This window comes from Saimiri boliviensis, chromosome 13 (genome assembly GCF_048565385.1).
Source record: "Saimiri boliviensis isolate mSaiBol1 chromosome 13, mSaiBol1.pri, whole genome shotgun sequence".
NCBI classification, from domain to species: domain Eukaryota; kingdom Metazoa; phylum Chordata; class Mammalia; order Primates; family Cebidae; genus Saimiri; species Saimiri boliviensis.
The window spans coordinates 45,492,611-45,518,041 of NC_133461.1; the positions used below are offsets into that span (position 1 = coordinate 45,492,611).

Sequence of the window (25,431 nt, forward strand, 5' to 3'; positions counted from 1 at the left end):
CTTAAGTTAGTTGAGGGGCCCAGATGTTACCTTTTGAGCTTGGTTTCCAGGTTTCTTGACCGTTCAAAGTTGTTTTTTAATCCCCAGACAGGTATACTTCTTTTCCAGACTTTAATCTCTTCTTCTCTGGAAATCCACTTCTCTGCTTCATTAAGCCTCCCTGTAATATCCAGAATTAAATCTCATACCTCATTTATTGTTGTGGTTGTGGATTGCATCTTTTCTCCATGCAGTACTGGAAATGACTTTGAAAGGAATGACCTAAAGTTGTCATCATTCAACTTTTAGTATTTTTTACTTCTAAAAAGTTGTGGAAGAAGTTGTTTAACTTAAAAAAAAATTTTTTTTAAATTAGAGAGAGAGAAAATCATTAAAAGTTTTGGAAGAGGGGAACGGAGAAGGGCAGTAACTGCGTTCTGCCAGTAGTTGACGGGATTTGTCATGTGAAGAAAGAGTATTTTTCTGTATAGTTTTCAAGATAGAACCAGGAGAATTCCTGGTTTTATTCATTTGGGAGAATTCCTAAAATGCACAAGATATGTTACCAAATGAGTTTATGAATCTGAATCCATATCAAATCTTCTTCTTCTTCATTTTTTTTTTTTTTTTTTTTGAAGAGACTCTCACTCTGTTGCCTAGTCTGAAGTGCAGTGGCACAATCACAGCTCACTGCATCCTCAACCTCCTGGGCTCAAGCAATCTTCCTGCCTTAATCTCCTGAGTGGCTGGGACCACAGGTGTGTGCCACTACACCCAGCTAATTTTTTGTACAGACAGGGATCTCACTATATTGCCTAGTCTGGTCTCAAACTCCTGGCCTCAAGCAATCCTCCCACCTAGACCTCCCACATTGCTGGGATTACAGGTGTGAGCCACTGCTGTCTGTGAGACTTTGACTAAAGACAAATTACAGTGAAATAGAATCGTGCAGTGCATCAGAACAAAGACAATGAGGATGAATGAACCAGATTCAAGTCCAGATTCTGCTGGAGGCAATGCTGTGTGACATTGGGTCAGTTTTTTAACTTCTCTTTGACTCAGTTTTTTTGTCTATAAAATGAGATTGAAAGTAGTGTCAGAGTTTTTGTAAGGATTAAATTAATGTATCTAAAGCATGCCTGACAATTTTGTATGCATTACCTGCTAACTCTAAATATTAAGCTATTTTGTATGAATTTCTTCTGTGCTTTTCTAAATTTTTTGGAATTGGAGAATAAAATTTAAGCCAGCGTATGCTTCTGAAAACTCCTCCTTCTACTTTTCCATATGTACAGAATATTTTCATGAATATGCACAGATTCTCAAGAGTAGGGACCTTTGATTTATTCAGTAATGATTCCCAATCAGTAGAAACATCTGATCTGTAGTAGGTGCTCAGTAAATATTGTGGAGCCCTAATTAGGGAAAAGGAGTCAGGCTGGTGGAGGTAGCAAGGGAAAGTAAAGAGATAAAGCAAATAATCTTAAGTCTGCCTTTCTTCATGGTCCAGGTCATATAAACAAAAGAGGAAGCAGCTGAGCTACAGGTCTGCTTTGCTTTATGGCCCAGGATAGATGGTCTTCCTGCACAAAGAACATACATAACTCACAAACTTCCTGCTTACCATCAAATGCCTCAATTTATCAAACACCTCGGTTGACAGAAGAATGCAATTTAAGCTCTCTACTGCCTTCGCATTATCAATCAGCCCAAGAACCATCCTATAAAATCTCCAGCAAGCCTCTGTTTCCTTGCAATCAGCCTCTCTTCTGCTGGTCTGCCCACTGCCTTCTCACAAGATATTTTCCTACTTTCTCTAATACATCGGCAGTTCTTCACCTACAACTGCCTTGGTAAATTCTATTACCCCTGCACCACTGGCCCAGCTAGTCATCACTCACCCGTGACAAAAATGTATTGAAGAAATAGATGAAAATGTCCAACTGCTTCACATTTTGAAGAACAAATAGATGTATTTAGAATGGTTATATCATGATAATTTCATTTAATCCAAAATGAAGGCCTTCTTTGTCATAATCAGGACACTCAAAAAAAATTCCTCAAAGTCAGGAAATGTCTAATTTCTCTTTGTTTTGCTTCTTTTAAAATCTGCACTGGGCCAGGCATGGTGGCTCACTCCATCACTTTGAGAGGCCAAGATGGAAGAATCATTTCAAGCCAGGAGGTCAAGACCACCCTAGGCAACATCGTGAGACCCCATCTTTACAAAAACATTTCAAAATTAGCTGGGCATGGTGGTGTGCACCTGTAGTTCCAACTACTTAGAAGGCTGAGAGGGGAGGATTTCTTGAGCTAGGGAGTTCAATGCTGCAGGGAGACATGATCACACCATTGCACTCAAACCTGGGTGACAGAGTGAGACTGTGTCTCAATAAATCAAGCAATCAATAATTTTCACTAGAAATGATCCCTTGATGTATTAGTTTGTTTTCCTGCTGCTGATAATGACATACCTGAGACTGGGCAATTTACAAAAAAAAAGAGGTTTTTTTGGACTTAGAGTTCCACATGGCTGGGGAGGCATAACAATCATGGCAAAAGGTAAACGGCGTGTCTCACATGGCGGCAGAAAAGAGAATAGAGCTTGTGCAGGGAAACAACGCTTTCTAAAACCATCGCATCTTGTGAGACTTATTCACTATCAGGAGAACAGCAAGGGAAAGACTTGCCCCTGTGATTCAGTTACCTCCCACAGGTCCCTCCCACAACAGGTGGGAATTTAAGATGAGATTTGGGTGGAGACACAGCCAAACCATATCACATAAGGTATCTGTAGCACTTTTCTATTCCTGGCATTTTAAACATCAGTATGAGTCTTTTAGTGAGAGAGCAAATATGTGGAGCACAGACCAGGTACAGAGCTGGCCCACAGTAAGAAGGCTCCAGAATTTTTATTTAAATGATAACAAAAGGGATTAGTATATAATGCGAACCCCATAAATCATGTGTTTCACTATCAAATGATCAAGGAATAAACCTTGTTAGTGCATTGATGGTTTGATAGATCTTGGCATGGGTCTAAGGTGTGTGGTTTTCTGCTGTGAAGGGATGATTGAAATCTGTTCCAACTGGATTATTACTGGTTCCCCAGCCCCTCCCACTCCTTTATGGATCCCACCCCAGTGGCAAAGGAATTATGGATTTCCAAATAAAAATTAGATAATTAGTTTGACATATCAACAGTCAAATGCATAAACTGTATGAAGTTTCTCTTATTGATTCATTCAAAATCTGCGTATGATACCACAACATTTACATCTTATGTTGTGTGAATGATCATTTTAGTGTCATTAACACTCAGATATTTGTCCCTGAATGAGGTTCAAGATGGGAATAGGAACTCTGAGAAAATACTAGCAAAACAGCCACCACTCAAAAGACCTAGGCTTATGCTTTCATTTACTATGACTTGGACCAACTATTTACACTCTCGAAATTTCAGTGTACTCATTTATAGCACAAGAATGTTCATCTCACCTTACAGAATTATTGTAAGTGTTAAATGAGATAATGTATGCAAGAAAACTGACACATAAAAATGTTAAGAAAATGTTATTGTGAATAATACTATTTATGATATTCATCAATTTATTCAAAAATATTTACTGAGGACTAAATATACATCAGACACTGCTCCATCCTAATGATACTAAGAGATTCATTTGGCTCTAGAGAAAAATAAACTTTTTTTTTGAGACGGAGTCTTGCTCTGACGCCAGGCTGGAGTGCAGTGTCACAATCTCGGCTCACCGCAACCTCCGACTCCCAGGTTCAGGCAATTCTCCTGCCTCAGCCTCCTGAGTAGCTGGGACTACAGGCATGCACAACCGCGCCCAGCTAATTTTGTATTGTTGATAGAGATGGGGTTTCACCATGTTTGCCAGGATGGTCTCAATCTCCTGACCTTGTGATCTGCCCATCTTAGCCTCCCAAAGTGCTGGGATTCAGCCATGAGCCACTACACTTGGCCAACTTTTTCTTTTTCTTTTTTTAACAGAGTCTGGCTTTATTGCCCTGGCTGGAGTGCACTGTCACCATCTTGGCTCACTGCAACCTCAGCCCCCTGGGTTCATGTGATTCTCATGCCACAGCCTCCCGAGTAAATGGGACTATAGGTGCTCACCACCACACCAGGTTAATTTATAAACACACACACACACACACACACACACACACACACACACACACATTTGTCTGTGAGAAATAATTTTAAAGAACTGTACATTTTCTTTCCACATATTCTGCCTTGTATCAGGAAATGGCATTGTGATCCGTTTCATTACAAGTAAAATATTACAAAATATTTACAAGAAAATATTTAAAAATAACTCAAACACAAAAGGTAAGATGAAATAAACTGGCTTTTCAGAAATCTCTACTTCAGTGTCCACAGCACATAAGAAGAGAGTCAAAACAAATAAGCAACTAAGATCCCTCCAATCACAAATTTCCAAAGAACTGGAGAAGGGGAAGAAACAGTATGCAAATGTTGGTGTGAAAGGGAACGCATGTTAGCAGTACTGCTTCAATAACTGATCTATTCTGAATGAAGTACCCTATTTTATGTGCAGCAAATTCTGAACAAGGCTAAATTTTAGGATATTCCTTGAACTGAAATTAGAAAATACCCTGACAATGGAAGCAGCTCTTTCATCTAAGTTTAATAAGAGCCTCTTTCTCCATGGGCCACTGTAGTGAACAGAAGCCTGTTCTGGCATCAAAAGCTGTCACAGTAGCCCTTCCATCTATTTCATGAAAGCTTCATATACATCATCCTTAGTTTGTAGTGTGACAGGAACAGAAGGACCAGATCTAACATACTCTCAGTGCATTGGGCACAAATTGAGTAATCTCTGCCTTGGGATCATCATCTGTGGTTTGGCACTGATGTTTGCTGTGGTTTTCTTCTCAATGGTGACTGCACTCATATTATCTGCCTTGGGTTGCTGAATCAAGTGGGGGGGGGCATTTAAAACCCCAGGGTTCGACAAGGGAGCTGGTGTGAAAAGCCCAGGGGGGCAGGTCCAAGGGGAGGCACCAAAGGTGGGTGCCTCACGCCAGGACAAAGTGGAGGAATACCTGGAGGTGCAGGCGAAGGTAACTTTGATGAGAGTCCCCAAGGAGAGGGACCAGCAGGACCTGGGGGAGGGCCAGGGTGGTGGTCCTAGAGGTAAAAGTCAGGGTAAAGGCCCTTGGAGTCCTGGCATTCTGGGTGGTCTCAGAAATGGAGGAGCTCCTGGAGGTGGTCCATGGGGAAGGCCCATAGGTGGCCCAGGAGGCCATAAGAGTGAAGCAGGTGGTGATCCAAGAGATAGTGGTCCTGGCATGGGACATCCTTGTATCTGAGAAGGAGAAACAGACTGTGGGGGAGCCTGCTGCTGTGAAGAAGCAGTGGATGTGCCATCAGAATAAGATTCTTCTTTATGCTGTTTTTGTAATTTCTTTTCTGCTTCAAAGTCATCAGAATCATCTTCATCATTGTCCTCTGAAAATTCCTCTACTTTCCGTCCCTCCTCAGAGACTTCTTGACCTGCCATATGAAGCAGGTTCTTCATGGCTTGAAGAAGAGGCAGGTCCTTCATGTTTGTCTTTTTCTTCCTTGATTTTCCAGGAATATCTGCAAACCATACACTCAGACCTAACTTCTTTTCCTCACTGTTGCCTCTCTCACCATCATCACGGTGCACACTTTCTCCATCTGGTCTGTCGGTGTTTTACTGTCATCAGTACTGTCATCGTGCTTATCTTCATCCATGACCTCAGGGTAGCCATCATCTGGTGCTAAAACTATCATCATCGTGACCTCACTGGGCAAGTTCAAGACTATGCAACGTGTCTTCATCTTACCTACGAGGGGGAAGATCTAGGACAAAACCCACTTTACAGCCATACATCTGTACAACTTGAGGAGGAGGAAGACCATGGGGAGGGCCAGGAGGTTTTCTGCCGGGGGCAAACGTGGAAGACCATGTCCCAATAAGAAGAAGGTCAGAAACTGCCCAAGTTGGAGGCCCATTGGCTGAGGTTTTCTTTAAGGATGGAAGGTGGCTGGACAGCAGGAAGTGGAATGTCCTGGATCAAAATGTTGGAAGGAGCATGTGGCACATCTGGCAAAGGAATACTCTCCACTTCCACGTGCTGAGCATTCTTGACAGCATCAAAATATTGGTTAAGTTGAGCCCTGTTCTGTTCATATTCTACTCTAGCTTTCTCAATTTTTTGTAAATATCTGGATTCTCTTTTACATAGAGTCGTAGAATACTTTCAAAAGTTTCACGCAGCTTTTTACACTTGTCTTTCAGTAGTTTCTCATTTAATTGTGGCTGTTGCACTGTGGTAAACTCCATTTCATCCCATTTCTCCATGTCTCAGATAATCTGCTTGGGATCCCTCATCTTTAAAATTGCAGCTCGAACTATTGTGACCTGTTTTTGTTCTTCAATTCTCTCTTCCAGTCTTCCTTTCAGGCTTGGTCTGTGGGGTTCATAAATTTTCCATTCTTGGTGGATGATGCAGATCTCCTTCCCATGTTGACAATTTGTATAGTTTACTTGTTCATTAAAAAAAAAGAAAAGAAAAGCAAAACACTTCTGCTGTTCTCCCAAGACTGCGAGAAGTAGGGAAGGGGCGATTCCTGACCTCTTTCACTTGGTAAGGGCTTTTAACTCGGCCTCCCTGTCAACCCCTCAGCCACTGCCATCTTGAAACCTTGTGTCTGCACTCCTTATGTCATTTCCCATTCCTCTGTCCCACTGTCTCTACAATTTTTATATTTTAATGGAGATAGAGTCTTGCCATTTTGGCCAGGCTGGTTTCAAATTACTGGCCTCAAATGATCTGCCCACTTTGGCCTCCCAAAGTGCTAACATTACAGGTGTGAGCCACTGCTTCCGGCTGGACATAAACTTTTTAATAAATGGGGTAACCATTTATTAAAAAGTTTATGTTTAATAAACTTTTTTTATCATGGTTTTATGATATAAGTCTGCAATGAGTTCAGTGAGAGCACAAAACCTCAATTCTACTCAAACGTGTGGTGTCATAAAGAACCTAACTATATTAGTCTGTCCTAGCAAGAGAGAGTACACTCAAAGGCTACGTAACAAGTGTTTACTGGAAGGACTATTTACAGAGACAGGGGAGGGTTAAAGGAACTCACAGGGATGGTGAAGGGCCCAAGAATGAACAGAAACGGGAAGAAGTTAACACCCCCCTGGCTGAAAGGGTGTCAAGTGAAAGTTGTAACCATGGGAGCTGTGGTGTTGGTCAGAGGAGCAAAGCCACTGCCAAACCACGGTCCAGCAGGGATGAAAGTGTGGGGAGGTGGAGGCCAAGTGATTCAGTTAGATGGGGAGGGCATTTAAGGGAGATAGCACTACAACAACAAAAGTACGGAGGTGTGGGAGAAAACCATGTCACACTGGTGGAATTAGAGTGTAGGGTGAAGTAGAAATCAGACCATGGAGGGCCTAGTATATCACACCAAGGCATCTGACCATATCCTATATAACCAGTAAGAGCCTGTGCCCCATAAATGACTAAATGAATCTACTGCTAATTAAGTCCCTGTGTGTCTTGTGTGGGGGGAGGGGAACTGGGGGTTTGAGAGAGCATTTTGAGTAGTTTGTGTCTGTTTCCCAGTTTAAGACTTTTCTGAACCAAGGCTAATACAAATCACATATGTTATGGAGGACACTGTGCCATTCCTAATTATTTTAGGGTAATGTATTTAGTTACACACTAAATTAATGCTAATTGAAGTTGGAAGAGGTTCAGAAAGCAATTGAATATTATTTGGAATTGAACAGTGAAGTAGGATATGTTGCTCTTGCAATACAGAATTCATCTGATTGATTGCACTGGGCTAAATTGACATTTTCCCCCTGAATTCCAGCAAGCAATCCAGTCTTCCTCACTTTTATCCAAATCATACGAAAACAAGAGAAAAGATGCTAATGCAAGTATATTTGCTCTTGTATTATGTATTTGGACTAAAAGCCAAAATGAGCTATGGTGAAGCCTACAAACTGCAAGTCACATAACACGAATCATCTGTTCTGCTTCTTTCTTACTCTTGCCCATGGACGTACAAGGGAGGTACTCTGAAGCTTGTTCAAAGAGAAAATGGAAATATCATTATTAAAAAGAGCTCTTAGACACTGTATCTATTGCTTTTTTGGTCCTGTTTATGTCTTTTGTATAAAAAGAGATGGAAAAGATACACTAATTTCCTTTGTATCTAAACACACATATTATAATTTGCAGCACTTTTTTTAAATACAAAAAGCAGATATTTATTTTGCAGCAGGTATTTCTGAAGTCCAGACACAGTCTGGGGCCACAGAGCAGCATGGCTCATACCAACCAATTATAAGAATTAAACCCTCAATTGTAGCTCTATTGGTACTATAACCTGAACTGAAGATTAAGCCTATTTATAGGGTTTTTTTTTTCTGTATGTATATTAGGTTTTATAGAATAAAAGAGTATCGAATTATACTGGCTACCTAACTTTATTTTGGCCTAAGTCAGTTATTGCTCTCTCTCCAGTTTCAGGGTGTTAAAAGCAGCAGACTAGCTTAACTCCTAGACAATACATGATGGTATGCACAGTTCTATTTGCTTAACTTGTATACATTCTGGATTTTGATCAAATTAATTTTTAATTAATTTGTTGCATCTTAAAATAAATGTGGGCTTAAAATCCCACTCTGGTAATTTATTTGCTCAGAGATTTCTTGAGAGTTTAGCTGGACTAGGAGGAATAATTAAGTTACTACAAGTCTCTAGTGTATCATGGCAGTTCAGAAATTCAAAAAAAGGATCTGCCCCCTCTTACAAGGGAGGCTTTCTACAGGGGAAAGAAGAAAGGATTAAAATTCAGAGGAAATGATGACATCCAAAGGAAGAAGGGAAGATCTTACTCCAAAAGGAGAATGATTTAGACCAGTTACTCTGAAGCCCAAGAAAGAAACAGATCATAGACATACAAGAACTCTAGTTCATGTTTTAATAAGCGAAAAGAGAATCTCTTCTGGGGGCTGTACATCGTTCAGTGTTGCTGGAAGGCAGAATGTGTAGGAGGAAATGGTGTCAGGTAGCTGGAGAGTGCTCCTTAAATAGATAGCCATGCCAGAAATGTAAACATCCTTCTGTAGGTGACAGAGAACCATTAGGAATTTTAGGAAGAGGAAGGGTGTACTAAAATTTGCCTTTCAGAAATATTACTTAGGGAGGCACCACTGAAGGAGGTGAGCCAAGAAGCATCTTAGTAAATGGGGATAATTCAAGGCAGGTTTAACAAAAGAACTATTTACACAGTCGTGGGTAGGGTGCAGGAAGAGGTAAAGGATAGCAGAGAACCCAGGGGCTAGGAGCTGTTACTACCCCTAGGCCTGAAAAATGAAAGAAGAGAGTAGTTACTGAAAATCCAAAGGGGAGCACTGTGGGAAAGAGACCACCTTGGGAGGAACCATGACCTTGGGCAAGGGTCACAGCCTACTTAAGGCAAACCTACAGGGAGAAAGCTCAAAAAATGCATACCTTCACCTCAAACCCTTCGCTCCCGCTAATATCCTACTTGGTCTCCTCATTGGCCAAACCCAATGAGACAACAGAAGGCAAGAAGGATTTTTGATGTAGTTCATACAGAACTGCCTCCTGGAGCAGAGTAGGGTGGAAAAACATGGCAAGAGGATCTAGAAGAACAAATGGAAACTATATAGTACAGTCCCATTTTCTGCCCATCCACATCCCCTCTTCTTCTCCATTCCTTTGAAAACTTTATGTCCCAAGCCACAGTACACATGAAGTCCCATCAGCTATAAAATTACAGCAGGTTTGCATATTTATGCCATGTAACTGCAAAAGCAGTTGGAATAGAATAGCAGAGTAGGATATGTTATTCTCTCAATACAAAATTCATGTTGCATCATTGCACTGGGCTAAAGTGGCATTTAGCAATTACATGGCATAAGCATAACTGCTGCTGAGGTGTGTGTGTGGTCTTAGGTTAGTCATCAAAATAGCCTCTCTCCTCTACCCATTCCATGTTCTCCTTACTCTTTGTCAGCACCTCAGTTGGATGGGCTTCTTTAACTGGTAGAGACTCCAAACTTCATTTATGTACATGAGTCTTCAGTGGTCTTGTCTTTATTAAATTGTCTCAGTTTCCTAGCAATAAAACCTTTAGAAAGGAATACTAAACAAAAAGGAGTGCATGCCCCACCCTCCAAGAAAAAGCCCTCTGAGCTCCATGGTCCTTCTTTTTCCATGGTAGCAGCAATCCAATTTCTCCCATAATCAGTTATCTAGGTAGCACAATCACTGGGGAGTTTGGCTCCAAGTCACAATCCTATGTGTAATCTTTCAGACCCAGTCAGAGGCAATTTCAAAGGCTGGGGAAGTAGGAGGGTGGGTGCTAGCACGGGGCGGGGGAGGATATCTGTTTTTCCCACACCAGACTCGGTGCACAGCCAGCACATTGCCATCTCTGCAGAAAGTTGCAGGCAAGAATTCAGGCCCCTGGATCAGCCATGCTCTTGTGCATATCTGTATTCTTGCCTTGGCACCTCCGTTTGGAAGTCTTTTTATTGAGACAGGCCTCCAGTGAGACATTGTTCAGATGCTCCTGACAAAGCCTCCTTATTGAGGGGCCCTGAACACTTTTTTCAAGCTGACTCAAGATTCTATACTTTTCTACGACGAATCCTTCTACCTCTCCTCCTCACCAGTCCCAGAGACCAGAAAACAGCAGGAACTTTTTATTTGGAGCTCCTCCAGCATGAGACAATCTCGTAATCGGCACAGAGGCATCAGACCCTTGCCCGATGCCATTTCATAAGGGGTAAATGGGACACTGGAGAGCTGTCGCCCTTTTCTGTTTAGCCTCTTGTTTATACTGCCAAAGTAAGTGAATAAAGGCTGAAGTGTTACTTTCAGTATGGCTCATGATCTTAACTGAACACCTTGACACCTGGCTGCTCGCTCTCTCTGAAAAATAACAACATCCTTCCCTAACAATTCCATGGCAGGAGGAAGCTGAAGTTATCAGGGAACAATCACTGCTTCCAATTTATCCCCCAGCCTCTGCTAAGAGAGTAACCCAAAAGCAATGCCACATCCTAGGTAGAATGGGAGGTCTTAATCTCACTGTTGTACTACCATTTATTTCACCAGTCTGGCCCTCAGAAAACCTGGATAGGTCAGATGGCACTGGACCACCACAAGTATAACCAAGGACAAACTCTAGTCTCAGCTTCTGGTATTGAATGCACTATTGAATGCCTGTGAGAAAGAAGCATCAGAAGCAATTCAGATTTAACTGAAATGGACAACAGATTACATCTGCAATCCTGTCCTTCGGCTGTCCTGCCCTTTATCATGATATGGGCCAAATGAACCCAGACCATCTGAACATTCCAGAAAACATCACATTTGTCTGTTATATTGTTGATATCATGTTAATCAGACCAGATGAGCAAGAAGCAAGAAGTACTCTGGATGGTCTGATAAGACCCAGGTATTCCAGAGGGAGGGATCTAAGTTCTATAAAAATTTTAAGGACACCACAGCAGTGACTTTTTTAGGAGTCCATTAGTCTGGGGCATGCCAGGACATTGCCTCCATGGTAAGGGGCAAATTATTGCACTTGGCACCTTCTAACACTATGAAGCATAGCATTTGGTAGGCCTCTTCATGTTTTAGAGGCAACATACTACACTTGGGAATACTGTTCCAATCCATTTGTCCTGTGATGCAGAAGGCTGACAGTTTTGAGAGAGTCCCAGATTGTTCTGGTGGAACTACAGTACAAGTATTATCCAGGCTGTAGTACAAATAACCTTGTTGCTTATGCCAAATGATAAGGTATACTCCATTACGCTAGACATACATATGATAAATCAAGAAATCAGGAGGAGTACTTAGCAAGCTCCAATAGGAAGCTGCAATAGGGACCTCCTAGAGTTCTGAATTAAGATCATGCACGTGCAGCTTAGAACTATCCTCCATGCTAAAATCAACTGCTGGCATATTATCAGGTTTGGTTGCTAAACCAAGCTATGACCACTACAGTCACTAAGGAGGTGCCCATTGTGAACTGGGTGCTGTCAGACCCACCAGCTCATAAAACTGAGAAGGCCCATGAGCAATCTGTCATACAATGGAAATGACGCATTTTCTATCAAGCTCAGGCAGATCTAAGGGGCAGAAGTAAGCTGCACAAATAGGCAGCCCAGAACCACATGTAACCCATGACTATTGCATATACACTTTGCCTTCAGTTTACTTCTGTGGCCTTATCAGAGTTCTCTATGATCAGTTGATCAAGGAAGAAAAACCCAGGGTTGCTGTGTAGATGGGATGGCTCAATATTTTGGTAGGAACCAAAAACGGATGCTATTCCACTATAGTACCCTGAGGAGGTGGGGATGCTAAATAGTGATAAGGGAAAATCCTCCTGGTGAGCAGTGCTTTTGGTGGAGGGAGAAGGAGCCAAAATAAGAATATATATGGACTCAGTGGCAGTGCTGAATAGTTTGGCTAGTTGGTCACGGACTGAAAGAAGCAAGATTGGAGGACTGAAGACAAAGAGATCTGGGGGAAGAAATATGGGGATAAGGTGGGAGCAGTATAAAGGGAAAGGATCTTTGTATCACACATCAGTGCCCACCAGTCTCCACTGAAGTTGAGGCACAAGACAACTAAGTGGAAAGGAAGAGTCAGCCAGTAGATGTCAGCTGGCTCCATACTCAGACTCACCTATGTTTGTACACGACATGCAGTTGTAGCCACAGTGGCCAAAAAAAAAAAAAAGCTATGCAGGCACCTACTAAGTTGGACTTCCTCTTTCCGAGGCTGATCTAGCTACTTCTACTGCTGTGTATGCTGTGTGGCCTGCTGTTAATAGAGGCAGCGCCGAGACCCCACTTTGGTATATCCCTCAGGGAACCCAATTAGTCCAATGATGGCAAGGTATTGGACCCCTTCCACACTGGAAACACTGACAGGGATTGACATGCTTTCCAGGCATGGGTTTGACTTTGTTGCCTATGATGCTTTCACTGGTACCTATATGAGGGCTCCAGAGTGTCAGGTTTTCTAACGTGTTCCTGCTTCACATCACTTTGTACCAAGGAACACTGTTTGGCAAAGGCAGTAGGTAGTGAGCTCATGACCATGGACTCCATTGGTCTTATCACAGGCATCGTTATCCAGGGCCTGGCAGCTTGATACAGCATTACAGTGGACTCTTAAAGGTGAAACTAAGGCACTATTTTAGAGATGTCATTCTTCGATGATGAGTTGCTGTTCTTCAGGATGCAGTACGTACCTTAAACCCATGCTGATATATAATGCTTATCCCCAGTAGGATATGTTGGTCAGAGAATCAGGGATTAAAAACAGGAGTGTCCCTTTCTACTGCTACTCCTCATAACCCACTTGGAGAATGTCTGCTTCTTATCTCTGCAAGGCTCTGTGAGTCCAGAGGCCCTCATTCTTTGGGTACACATTAAGAGACTCACTACATTGAAATCTACAGCTGGCAACTGGTAACTTTGGGATCTTTGTGCCAGTAGGGCAGTAGGCAACAAAGGAGTTAACATAGTAGAAGGGATGATTGACTCTAATCACTATAAAAATATGAAGTTGCTACTAAACAGTTTTGGCATAGAGAAACGTTTGTCACTCAAGTGATCCCTGTGGTATCTCCTGCTATTCTCTTGCCAGTTTTAACTACTAATGGACAATTTTGGTAACCACAGTCTGTTAATGTCTGCACCACTCTGCAAGTGGTAATAGCCAAACAACTTTGATGATGGTTAGACACATGCATAGTCAGTAAGCCTATGCACAGCCACTATTCCTGTCACCATAGCCTATTAAGCATGTACTTAGGTGTCTAGAGAAAAAGAGTAACTGACAATGACCAAATAAGTCATCTTGTCCATCTGATTATTGAGAGGATCATATACTATGAATGGTCTCTGATGGGTATTTACATGGGACACAAATATCTTCATGTTCTGTTCATTCCAAGAAGCCCATCCACAGCCCTCTCTCCCCTTCCACATTGTGATCAATATTCCAATAGTGTCCTTCCCAAATTCCTGAGTGTAAAAAAATACTATCAACTGCTCTTGAGTGAATGTAGATCTACTTCTGAGGCCATTTCTCCCCCTATACAAAGTGGACAACAGTATGTACAGCTCGCGGTTGAGCCCCCCAGCAGTGGGATCATGGTATAGCAGTCATCCCTGTTTTCCTATTCTAGCACACCAGACAGATCCATCCATAAACAAAGCCTACATCTTTTTCTCTTCAGTTAACTCATCATAGAGAGGGTTGAAGGCAAAGCAGTAGGAGCAGGAGCCAGGTGGGAGTTGGAACCACTGGCTTTTCTAGGACAGTTTGTTGTACCTTCTGGACTTGCACAGGTATGGCTTCACATATACCAGGGATTGACAAATCACAGCCCATCGGCCAAATCCAACCTGCGACCTGTTTTGTAGCTTTCACTGTTTGCAAGCTAAGAATCGGCTTTACATTTTTAAATGACTAGAAAAAATCAAAATAAGAGTAATATTTCATAATACATAAAATTAGCTGAAATTCAAATTTCAGTGTCAATAAATAAAGTTTTATTGGAACACTGCCATATTCATTCATTTTCATCTTATTTATGGCACTTCTGTGCCATAGCAGCAGAGTTAAATAGTTGCAACAGGAACCATATGGTCCACAATGCCTAAAATATTTACTATCCGCTCTTTGATAGATATAATTTGCTGACTACTTCCATTTTATAATGCAATGTGCTGTGCACATACAATTTTATGGGTCAGTGAATCAGAAACCAGAAGTTTGGCAATTGGATATCCTATGGTCAAGAATTTAATCTGTTCCAAGACTGGCGCAGTCAGGATTGTTTTTCTAATGAATAGCTGTTGGCAGAATAGAACATAGCCTTATTCCAAAATTCGAGGGTGTCTGTCTTGTGATTCTTCTACTGGGGCTTGCCAGATGCTCTGCATAGCATTTCTGTCTGCCACTGACAGAGCAGACCATTGGTTTGGCTTAGTCACAGGGTCCATGTGGCAAGACTGCCTGAACTGCAGCCTGAACTGTCAAAGAGTTCTTTCTTAATTCAGGTTCCAATCAAAACTGTCAGCTTATGAAGGTACCCAGTCAGCAGGTTGGTGTAGCATGCCTAACTGTGGCAGATGTTGCCTCAATAATTCAAAGAGGATCATAAAGCATTCTGAGTGGTATAAGGTACAGTAACGTCTCTCCTAGTTCAGATGGATATCCCAATATGACTTAGACCACTGGTCCTTCATAACCTCAATATTGTAGGCTGTTGGACTTTCACTAGTTTTCCCTCTCACCCTTGGGCAAGCATCTACCATACTCTTTCCACCGATGTGGATCTCTATGGTCACCTGAGGTCAGGAGTTCAAGACCAGCCTAGCCAACATGGTGAAACCCCATCTCTACCAAAAATATAAAAATTAGCTGGCCATGGTGGCAGGTGCCTGTAATCCCAGGGAGGCTGAGGCAGGAGAATTGCTTGGACCTCGGAGGTGGAAGTTGCCATGAGTTTTTTTTAGACTGAAACTCTGTCTAAAAAAAAAAAAAGAAAAGAAGGTATTCTTACGCCAGGGGCCAGTCATTCTATCAATTTGAGCTAGTAAAGACACCACATCTGGAACCTCAGCTCTGCTAGGTATCGCCATGTGTAGTAGTCAGGGTTTTTCAAAGAATATGAATATTTATATTTGTATATATTTATATTTGTATCATCATGGTAGAGAGAAGGCAAGCCTAGATTGCAGTTCTGACTCATATGGACAGAGTAGCGTGCAGAGGCTTACATTATGAATTTTAGCTCCAGAAAGACTGTAGGAATAAATCAAGAATCCTGAGAGGACCCACAGACCCTCTGAATGAAGTGAACTACTCCTTCAGGACCCAGGAGACACCCCAAATACTGTGAGTGCCCAAACTGCAGAAGTGGGAAAGGGAGTTCCTCCACCCCTGAACACACACCCCCACTGGGGAAACTGAAGGTTTAGTTTGCAAGAGAAGATTCTGACCTTACCTGGAGCTCAGTCAATTTAAAGAACTGAGTGAAATACATAAGTAGAGGTAGCAGTGGGAAAGGACCTGAGAGCTTGCTGAGTCCCCAAGCAAGCCATTCCTGCCTGAAATCACAAGGATCCTTCAGGAGGGCTGCCAGCAGCTCAGGGAAAATGTCACAGGGAGAAGGATCATCTCCAGCTGAACTTTGTAACAATTTGAACTGTTTGAGAAGCCTCCTGGCCAGAAGTCAGGGGAGGGCGAGTCTGGTGTGCAGACTTCACAGGCGGGGGAAGAACTAAAGCCCTTTTCTTTTGCAGTTAGGAGCTGGGTGGCCAAGTGCAAGTTCTCAGCCCTGCTTGCCCACTGCCTGGAAACAGACTCAGTGCTGTTGGTGGGGGTATGGTGGAAGTGAGACCAGCCCTTCAGATTGCATAGGAGCTAGGTAAAGCCTGTGACTGCCACTTTCCTCTATTTCCCTGATAGCCTGCATGACTCACCAGAGGCAGCCATAATCCTCCTAGATACACAACTCTATTGACCTGGGAACCTCAACCCCATCCCCCATAGCAGCCACACCAAGACCCGCCCAAGAAGAGTCTGAGCTCAGACATGCCTAGCCTCTCCCCAACCTGATGGTCCTTCTCTACCCACCCTGGTAGCTGAAGACAAAGAGCATATAATCTTGGGAGTTTTAGGGCCCCACCCACCCCCAGTTCTGATGATACCACAGCTGATGCTCTCTGGAAAGCTCCACTTCCCAGCAGAAGGCCAACCAGCACAAAAATAGAGCAATAAGCCACCAAAGCTAAGAAGCTTCAGAGAGTCCATTTCACACCCCTGCCACCTCCACTGGAACAGGTGCTGGTATCTACAGCTGAGAAACTCATAGATGGTTCACATCACAGGGTTCTGTGCAGATAAGCCCCAGTACCAACCTGAAGCTTGGTAGATTTGCTGGGTGGCTAGACCCAGAAGAGCAATAACAATCTCTACAGCTTGATTCTCAGGAAGCCATATCCATAGGTAAAGTGGGAGAGTACTACTCAAGGGAACACCCCATGGGACAAAAGAATCTGAATAGCCTTCAGTCCTAGATCTTCCCTCTGACAGAGCCTACCCAAATGGGAAGGAACCAGAAAACCAACTCTGGTAATATGACAAAACAAGACTTTTTAACACCCCCAAAAATCACACTACCTCACCAGCAATGGATAACCAAGAAGAAATCTCTGATTTACCTGAAAAAAAAAAAAAGTTCAGGAGGTTAATTATTAAGCTAACCAGGGAGCACCAGAGAAAGGCAAAGCCCAATGCAAGGAAATCCAAAAAACTATACAAGAAATGAAGGGATAAATATTCAAGGAAATAGCATAAATGTTTTTTAATAATCAAGACTTCAGGAAATACTGGACACACTTATTTTAACAAAAATGCTCTGGAAAGTCTCAGCAGTAGAAATGAACAAGGAAGAGAAAGAAATTCAGAGCTTGAAGATAAGGTCTTCAAATTAACTCAACCAACAAAGACATAGTAAAAAGAATAAGAAAATATGAACAAAGCCCTCAAGAAGTCTGGGTTATGTTAAATGACCAAACCTAAGAATAATCAGTGCTCCTGAGAAAGAAGAGAAATCTAAAAGTTTGGAAAGCATATTTGGGGAAATAATAGAGGAAAACCTTCCCTGCCTTACTAGAGACTTAGACATCCAAATACAAGAAGCACAAAGAACACCTGGGCAATTCATCACAAAAAGAGCATCACCTAGGCACATTGCCACCAGGTTATCTAAAGGTAAGATGAAGGAAAGAATCTTAAGAGCTGTGAGAGTAAGTACCAGGTAACCTATATAGGAAAAAAAAAAAAAAAAAAAAAAAAGCTATCAGATTAACAGCAGATCTCTTGGCAGAAACCCTATAAGCTAGAAGGGATTATGATCTTATCTTCAGCCTTCTTAAATAAAACAATTATCTGCCAAAAAAATTTGTATCTAGTGAAACTAAGCATTATATATAAAGGAAAGAAACAGTCTTTTTCAAACAAACAAATGCTGAGAGTATTTGCCACTACCAAGCCACCACTATAAGAACTGCTAAAAGGAGCTCTAAATATTGAAAAAGAATCCTGGAAACACATCAAAACAGAACCTCTTTAAAGCATAAATCTCACAGGAACCTATAAAACAAAAATACAATTTAAAAAACAAAAACAAAAATTTAAAAAAAAAAAAGGGATACAGGCAACAAATAGCAGAATGAACAAAATGAAACCCTCACATCTCAATATTAACATTGAATGTAAATGGCCTAAATGCTCCACTTAAAAGACATAGAACTGCAGAATGCATAAGAATTCAACAACTAATTATCTTCTGCCTTCAAGAGTCTTACCTAACACAGAACTCACATAAGCTTAAAGTAAAAGGATAGAAAAGGACATTTCATGCAAATGGACACCAAAAGTGAGCAGGGATAGCTATTCTTATTTTGAACAAAAAACTTTAAAGCAACAGCAGTTAAAAAAGACAAAGAGGGATATTATATAATGGTAAAAGGTCTTGTCCAACAGGAAAATATTGCAATCCTAACCATATATCCACCTAACACTGCAGCCTCCAAATTTATAAAACAATTACTAATAGACCTAAGAAATGAGATAGACAGCAACACAATAATAGTGGGGACTTCAGTACTCCACTAATAGCACTAGACAGGTCATCAAGATAGAAAGTCAACAAGAAACAACGGATTTAAACTATACCTTAGAACAAGTGGACTTAACAGATATATACAAAACATTTCATCCAACAATTGCAGAATACACAATCTACTCAACAGTGCATGGAACTTTCTCCAAGATAGATCATATGATAGGCCATAAAATGAGCCTCAATAAATTCAAGAAAATTGAAATTATATCAAGCATTTTCTTAGGCCACAGTGGAATAAAACTGGAAATCAACTCCAAAAGAAACTTTAAAACCATACAAATACATGGATATTAAATAACCTGCTCCTGAATGATCACTGTGTCAAAAACAAAATGAAGATGGAAATTAAAATGTTTCAAACAGGGCTGGGCGCAGTGGCTCATGTGTGTAATCCCAGCACTTTGGAGGTTGAGGTGGGTGGATTACTTGAGGTCAGGAGTTAAGAACCAGCCTGGTCAACATGGTGAAACCCCGTCTCTACTAAAAAATATAAAAATTAGCTGGATATGGTGGTGGGTGCCTATATTCTCAGCTACTTGAAAGGCTGAGGCAGAATTGCTTGAACTCAGGAAGCAGAAATTGCAGTGATCAAAGATAGTGCCATTGCTATCTAGCCAGGGCAGCAAGAGCAAAACTCCCTCTCAGAAAATAAATAAATAAATAAATAAAAATAAAAATTATATATATATATATTTGAACTGAATGACAGTAGTGACACAACCTACCAAAAGTTCTGGAATACAGCAAAGGTGGTGCTAAGACGAAGGTTCATAGCCCTAAATGCCTACATCAAAAAGACTGAAAGAGCACAAACTGACATTGTAAGGTCACATGTCAAGGAACTAGAAAAACAAGGACAAACCAAACTCAAACCCAGCGGAAGAAAGCAAAAAATCAAGATTGGAGCAGAACTAAAGGAAAATGAAACAACAACATCAACAAAAAAAAATACAAAAGATAAATAAAACAAAAAGCTGGTTATTTGAAAAGATAAATAAAATTGATCGACCATTAGGAAGATTAACCAAAAAAAGACAGAAAATCCAAATGACCTCAATAAGAAATGAAAGAGGAAATAATACAACTGACACCACAGAAATACAAAAGATCATTCAAGGCTACTTTGAATATCTTTATGCACATACACTTGAAAACCTAGAAGAGATGGATAAATTCCTAGAAAAATACAAACCTCCTAGCTTAAATCAGGAAGAATTAGATACCCTAAACAGACCAATAACAAGTAGCATGATTAAAATAGTAATTTAAAAATTACCAACAAAGAAAAGTCCAGGACCAGAGAGATTCAGAGCAGAATTCTACCAAACATTCAAAGAATTGATACCAATCCTATTGACACTATTTCACAAGATAAAGAGGGAATCCTCCCTAATTCATTCTATGAAGCCAGCATCACCCTAATACCAAAATCAGGAAAGGATATAACCAAAAAAAGAAAACTACAGATCGATATCCCTGATGAACATAGACGCTAAAATCCTTAACAAAATACTAGCTAACTGAATCCAACAACACATCCGAAAGATAATCCACCATGATCAAGTGGATTTTATACCAAGGATGCAGGGATGGTTTAACATACACAAGTCAGTAAATGTGATATGCCACATAAACAGAATTAGAAACAAAAATCACATGATCATCTCAATATATGTAGAAAAAGCATTCAACAAAATCCAGCATCCCTTTATCATTAAAACTCTCAGCAAAATCAGCATACAAAACAGATACGTCAGTGTAATAAAACCCATCTATGACAAACTCACAGCCAACATAATACTGAATGGGGAAAAGTTGAAAGCATCCTTCTGAGAATGGGAACAAAACAAGGATGCCCATTCTTGCCACTCTTCTTCAACATAGTGCTGGAAGTCCTAGCCAGAGCGTTCAGACAAGAGAAAAAAAATAAAGGGCATCCAAATCAGTAAAGAGGAAGTCAAACTGTCACTGTTTGCTGATGATATTATCATTTACCTTCAAAACCCTAGAGACTTCAGAAAGCTCCTAGAACTGATAAAAGAATTCAGCAAAGTTTCCAGATGCAAGACTAATGTACACAAATCAGTAGCTCTTCTATACACCAACAGTGACCAAGCAGAGAATGAAATCAAGAACTCAAACGCTTTAATAACAGCTGCAAAAAAATAAAATAAATAAAGTACTTAGGAATATACCTTACCAAGGAGGCAAAAGACCTCCACAAAAAAAAAAAAAAAAAAAATGCAAAACACTGTTGAAAGGAATCATAGATGACACAAACAAATAGAAACTACAGCACATGCTCATGGGTGGGTAAATCAATATTGTGAAAATGACTATACTGCCAAAAGCAATCTACAAATTCAATGCAATCCCCATCAAAATACCACCATTATTCTTCACAGAATTCGAAGAAAACATTCCAAAATTCATATGAAAGCAAAAAAGACCCCACACAGCCAAAGCAAGACTAAGCAAAAAGAACAAATCTGGAAGCATCACACTACTTGATTTCAAACTATACTGTAAGGCCATAGTCACCAAACAGCATGGCACTAGTATAAAAATAGGCACATAGACCAATAGAACAGAATAGAGTACCCAGAAATAAACCCAAATACTGACAGCCAAATGATCTTTAACAAAGCAAACAAAAACATAGATTGGGGAAAGGGTAACCTTTTCAACAAATGGTGCTGGGATAATTGGCTAGCCAATTGCCGAAGAGTGAAACTGGATCCTCATCTCTCACCTTATACAAAAATCAACTCAAGATGGATTAAGGACTTAAACCTAGGAGATGAAACTATAAAAATTCTAGAAGATAACATTGGAAAAACCCTTCTAGACATTGGCATAGGTAAGGATTTCATCACCCTGAACCCAAAAGCAAATGTGATTAAAAAAATAAATAAAATAAATAGTTGGAACATAATTAAACAGTTTCTGCACAGCAAAAGGAACAGTCAGCAGAGTAAACAGACAACCCCCAGAGTGGGAGAAAATCTTCACAAGGTATACATCTGAGAAAGGACTAATATTCAGAATCTACAACCAACTCAAATAAATCAGCAGGAAAAAAACAAATGGTCTCATCAAAAGTGGGCTAAGGACATGAATAGACAATTCTCAAAAGAAGATACACAAATGGCCAACAAACATCTGAAAAAATGCTCATCATCACTAATGATCAGGGAAATGCAAATCAAAACCACAATGCCATACCGCCTTACTCCTGCAAAAACACACATAGACAAAAAATAAAATAAAACAATAGATATTGGCATGAATGTGGTGATCAGGGAACACTTCTACACTGCTGGTGGAAATGTAAACTAGTACAGCCACTATGAAAACAGTGTGGAGATTCCTTAAAGAACTAAAATTTTGATCCAGCAATCCCACCACTGGGTATTTACCCAGAGAAAAAGAAGTCATTATTCATAAAAGATACTTGCACACGCATGTTTATAACAGCACTATTTACAATTGCAAAATCTTGGAACCAACCCAAATGCCCATAAGTCAATGAGTAGATGAAGAAATTGTGTGTGTGTGTGTGTGTGTGTGTGTGTGTGTGTACACAGATATGTATGTATATATGTATGTATGTATATATATACACATATGTATATATGTATGTAAATACACACACACACACACACACACACACACACATCATAGACTACTACTCAACCATGAAAAGAAATAAATTAATGGCATTTGCAGTGACCTGGATGAGATTGGAGACTATTATTCTAAGTGAAGTAACTCAGGAATGGAAAACCAAACATCTTATGTTCTCACTGACACGTGAAAGCTAAGCTATGATGATGCAAAGACAGAATGATACAATCATAACAAATCTGCAGGTTCTGCACATGTATCCCAGAACTTAAAGCATAATAAATACAGAAAAAGAATGAGACAATAGACTTTGGTAACTTGTGGGAGAAAATAGGAGAGGAAAGAGGGATAAAAGACTACAAATAGGGTGCAGTGTATACTGCTAGGGTGACAGGTACACCAAAATCTCACAAATCACCACTAAAGAACTTACTCATGTAACCAAACACCACCTGTACCTCAACAACTTAGGGATTTTTAAAAAAAGAATACGAATATTTAATTTACTTATTTATTCTTTTTTATGTACACATACATAAAGCCAATGAATAATGCTACTTCTAGGTGCTCAGGACACACTAAGTCAAAACCTTAGATAAATTGATTGATCTCTCTTGCTCTAGCACTTCTATATATGTTTCCAGGCTTTTGCTGATTAGAAAGCTTTTGTAACTCTTTCAAGATATCCTCCTTGAACAGGCATTTTACCTCTCCCTCCATGTTCTGTTGGGAACTAACTCCCACTGTTGGCTTAGAAGAAATGAGAAAATACTGAGAATAGCTGGCATCGACTTATGAGTTTCAAGGACAGCTTGAGGATCAAAGTTCTAAGAGTCACTCATGATGCTAATGTGATCATATTCTTTGTTTTGGGGTCCCATTTCTTATCCAATATTGCCCTTGCCCTAAGCTTTGTTCTCAATCATATCTGCCATGCAACTATGGAAAAGAGAGACTGCTTTAAGGATGCCATGGTGGATTTCTGGCTTTCCATACGTATTCTTAACTAAAAACTTTAAAGCGTTTATCTTCTCTTTATTCTTATGTATGCCCTCTAGGTCCATAAAAGCCAAGCGACTCCACAATAAGGTGTATAATCCTTATTGTTGCCATAGCAACTGTGTGCCACATCATTTGCTCTCCTACAGCCCTTGTCTTCTATGGCTCTCCATCCTCTGCTACCACCTGTGATCATTTGAATCTCATAATGACACCACCATAATGCTATTGATTACCCAAATTGCATTCATCCCTGGAAAAGTGTTTATTCCTGCACTCCTCAGATCTATGAGAAACCAATCCCAGAATCCTATTTTAAAGGTCTGTTTTCTTAGGTCAATTATGGAACCAATCACAGTATGAGTCAAAGTCGAAGCAGGAAACAAATGGCAAAAAAGAAATCAGGATAACTCTAGAAAAAATTCATAAGGGAATTATTCACAAAAGTGTGGATGAGATAAAAGAAAACTGCAAGGGATGACAACCACAGAACCAGTACAACCTCTAGGCCCAACAGATATAACCTCTGGGCCCAAAGGGAAGAAAGAAGACACTAGGGACCCAGAAAGAGTCATCTAGTGGGGCTGCCTTGAAGGTGGTAGTGACATTCAGTTAATTTACACAGCAAACCCAAGAGAATCCTGATGTAGGGGAGTTGGGGAAATAAATCCTCTCTTCCCTCCCTTTGATCTCCCATTGCGGTTTCCCATTGGTTCAACCCAGTCGCAGTTAGTAAGGGAGAAAAGAATCCATTGGTATAATAAATACACTCTTCAAGTAATAAAAATGGCTTCTAAAGGCAGACAGCAGGATAAAGAAAGGTGCATTCAGAAAGACAAGTGGAAGATACCAAACACAGATCAAATAGAAGTTTACAGGTTGATTTGACAGGCCCCCAACACGAACCCTTTCTCAGCCTATAGTAACATTCTTCTCTGTAAAACTGAATACATCCAGAGGAAAGATCTGCAGATAAGGACTCTGGAAATCTCCCAGTAAAAAAGGCAGCTTACTGTCCCATTACCTTACTGCAAACTCATATATATAAAAGCCTTGTTCATGTAGAGAGAATGTCAAATCATTTTTAATGCCTTGATCTCAAAGATGAAAGTACAATAATGAAAGCTTATCATGTGAACGATGCCTGAAACAATCAAACAGAATAAAAAAGAATGAAAGAATACAACAGGGAGCAGAAAAAATGTCTAAATATTATCAATATCCTAAGAGGATTAAGAGGAAAAATTATATTAATGAAATAATAAATACCTGTAAGAGGCCAGGACAATTTTTTAAAAGTTCAAAATTTGGAGTCTAAATTTAATATTCAGTGGAAGATTTTTAAGGTAATATCAAGGAACTATCCAAGAAAGTAGAACTAAAAGACAGACATATGGGCAAGAGAAAAGATAAGAAAATTTCAAAGGAAATCCAGAGAGTGCAAGATGTTGCTGATAGTTCCTAAAGAAAAAAAAAAAATACTGAAGGAAATTATCCAAGAAATCGTATGAGACAATATCTCAACACGGAAAATATTGAATCTCTAGACTAAAGGTGACCCCTATTTTAGCTTAATGATTTGGAGAAAAAAAAATCATTACCAAGGCACATCAACTCAAAACTTTAAAACATTGTTAATAATGAGTAAATGCTTTCATAAGGTAAAATGTCAAAGTTTCTGAAATTAGCACAGTGTTGTTGAAAGCTAGAAGACATTGGAGCAAGGTCTTGAAAATCAATTGGGAAGGTCTAACAGGCATTTTCAGACATAAAAATAATCCAGTTTACTTCAGGTGCATTGTTCCTGGAGAAGGGATGGACAGAAGATATGCATTTTTAAACGGGGATAGGGAGAACTACTGCAAGAGATAAAACATGAGATTCAAAACAGAGGGGATTCCAACATTGGAAAGCAATACAATGAAGTCCCAGAATAACAGCAGATGCAGACAGTAACCTCTCTGGGTTGGAGTTGGGACCGAAGTTCTCTAGAAGAAATAGCTCATGAAAGAAAT

General features: G+C 40.3%; 1 long non-coding RNA gene and 1 pseudogene across 1 annotated transcript in view; both read right to left on the reverse strand.

Annotated features, from left to right (window-relative positions):
* Positions 1 to 25,431, reverse strand: part of LOC141580801 (WW domain-binding protein 11 pseudogene) — a 252,146-nt pseudogene that overhangs the window by 221,475 nt on the left and 5,240 nt on the right.
* The window catches only part of LOC141580802 (uncharacterized), a 105,411-nt gene that overhangs the window by 56,349 nt on the left and 23,631 nt on the right, over positions 1 to 25,431 (reverse strand). The gene's annotated exons all lie outside the window — the stretch shown is intronic.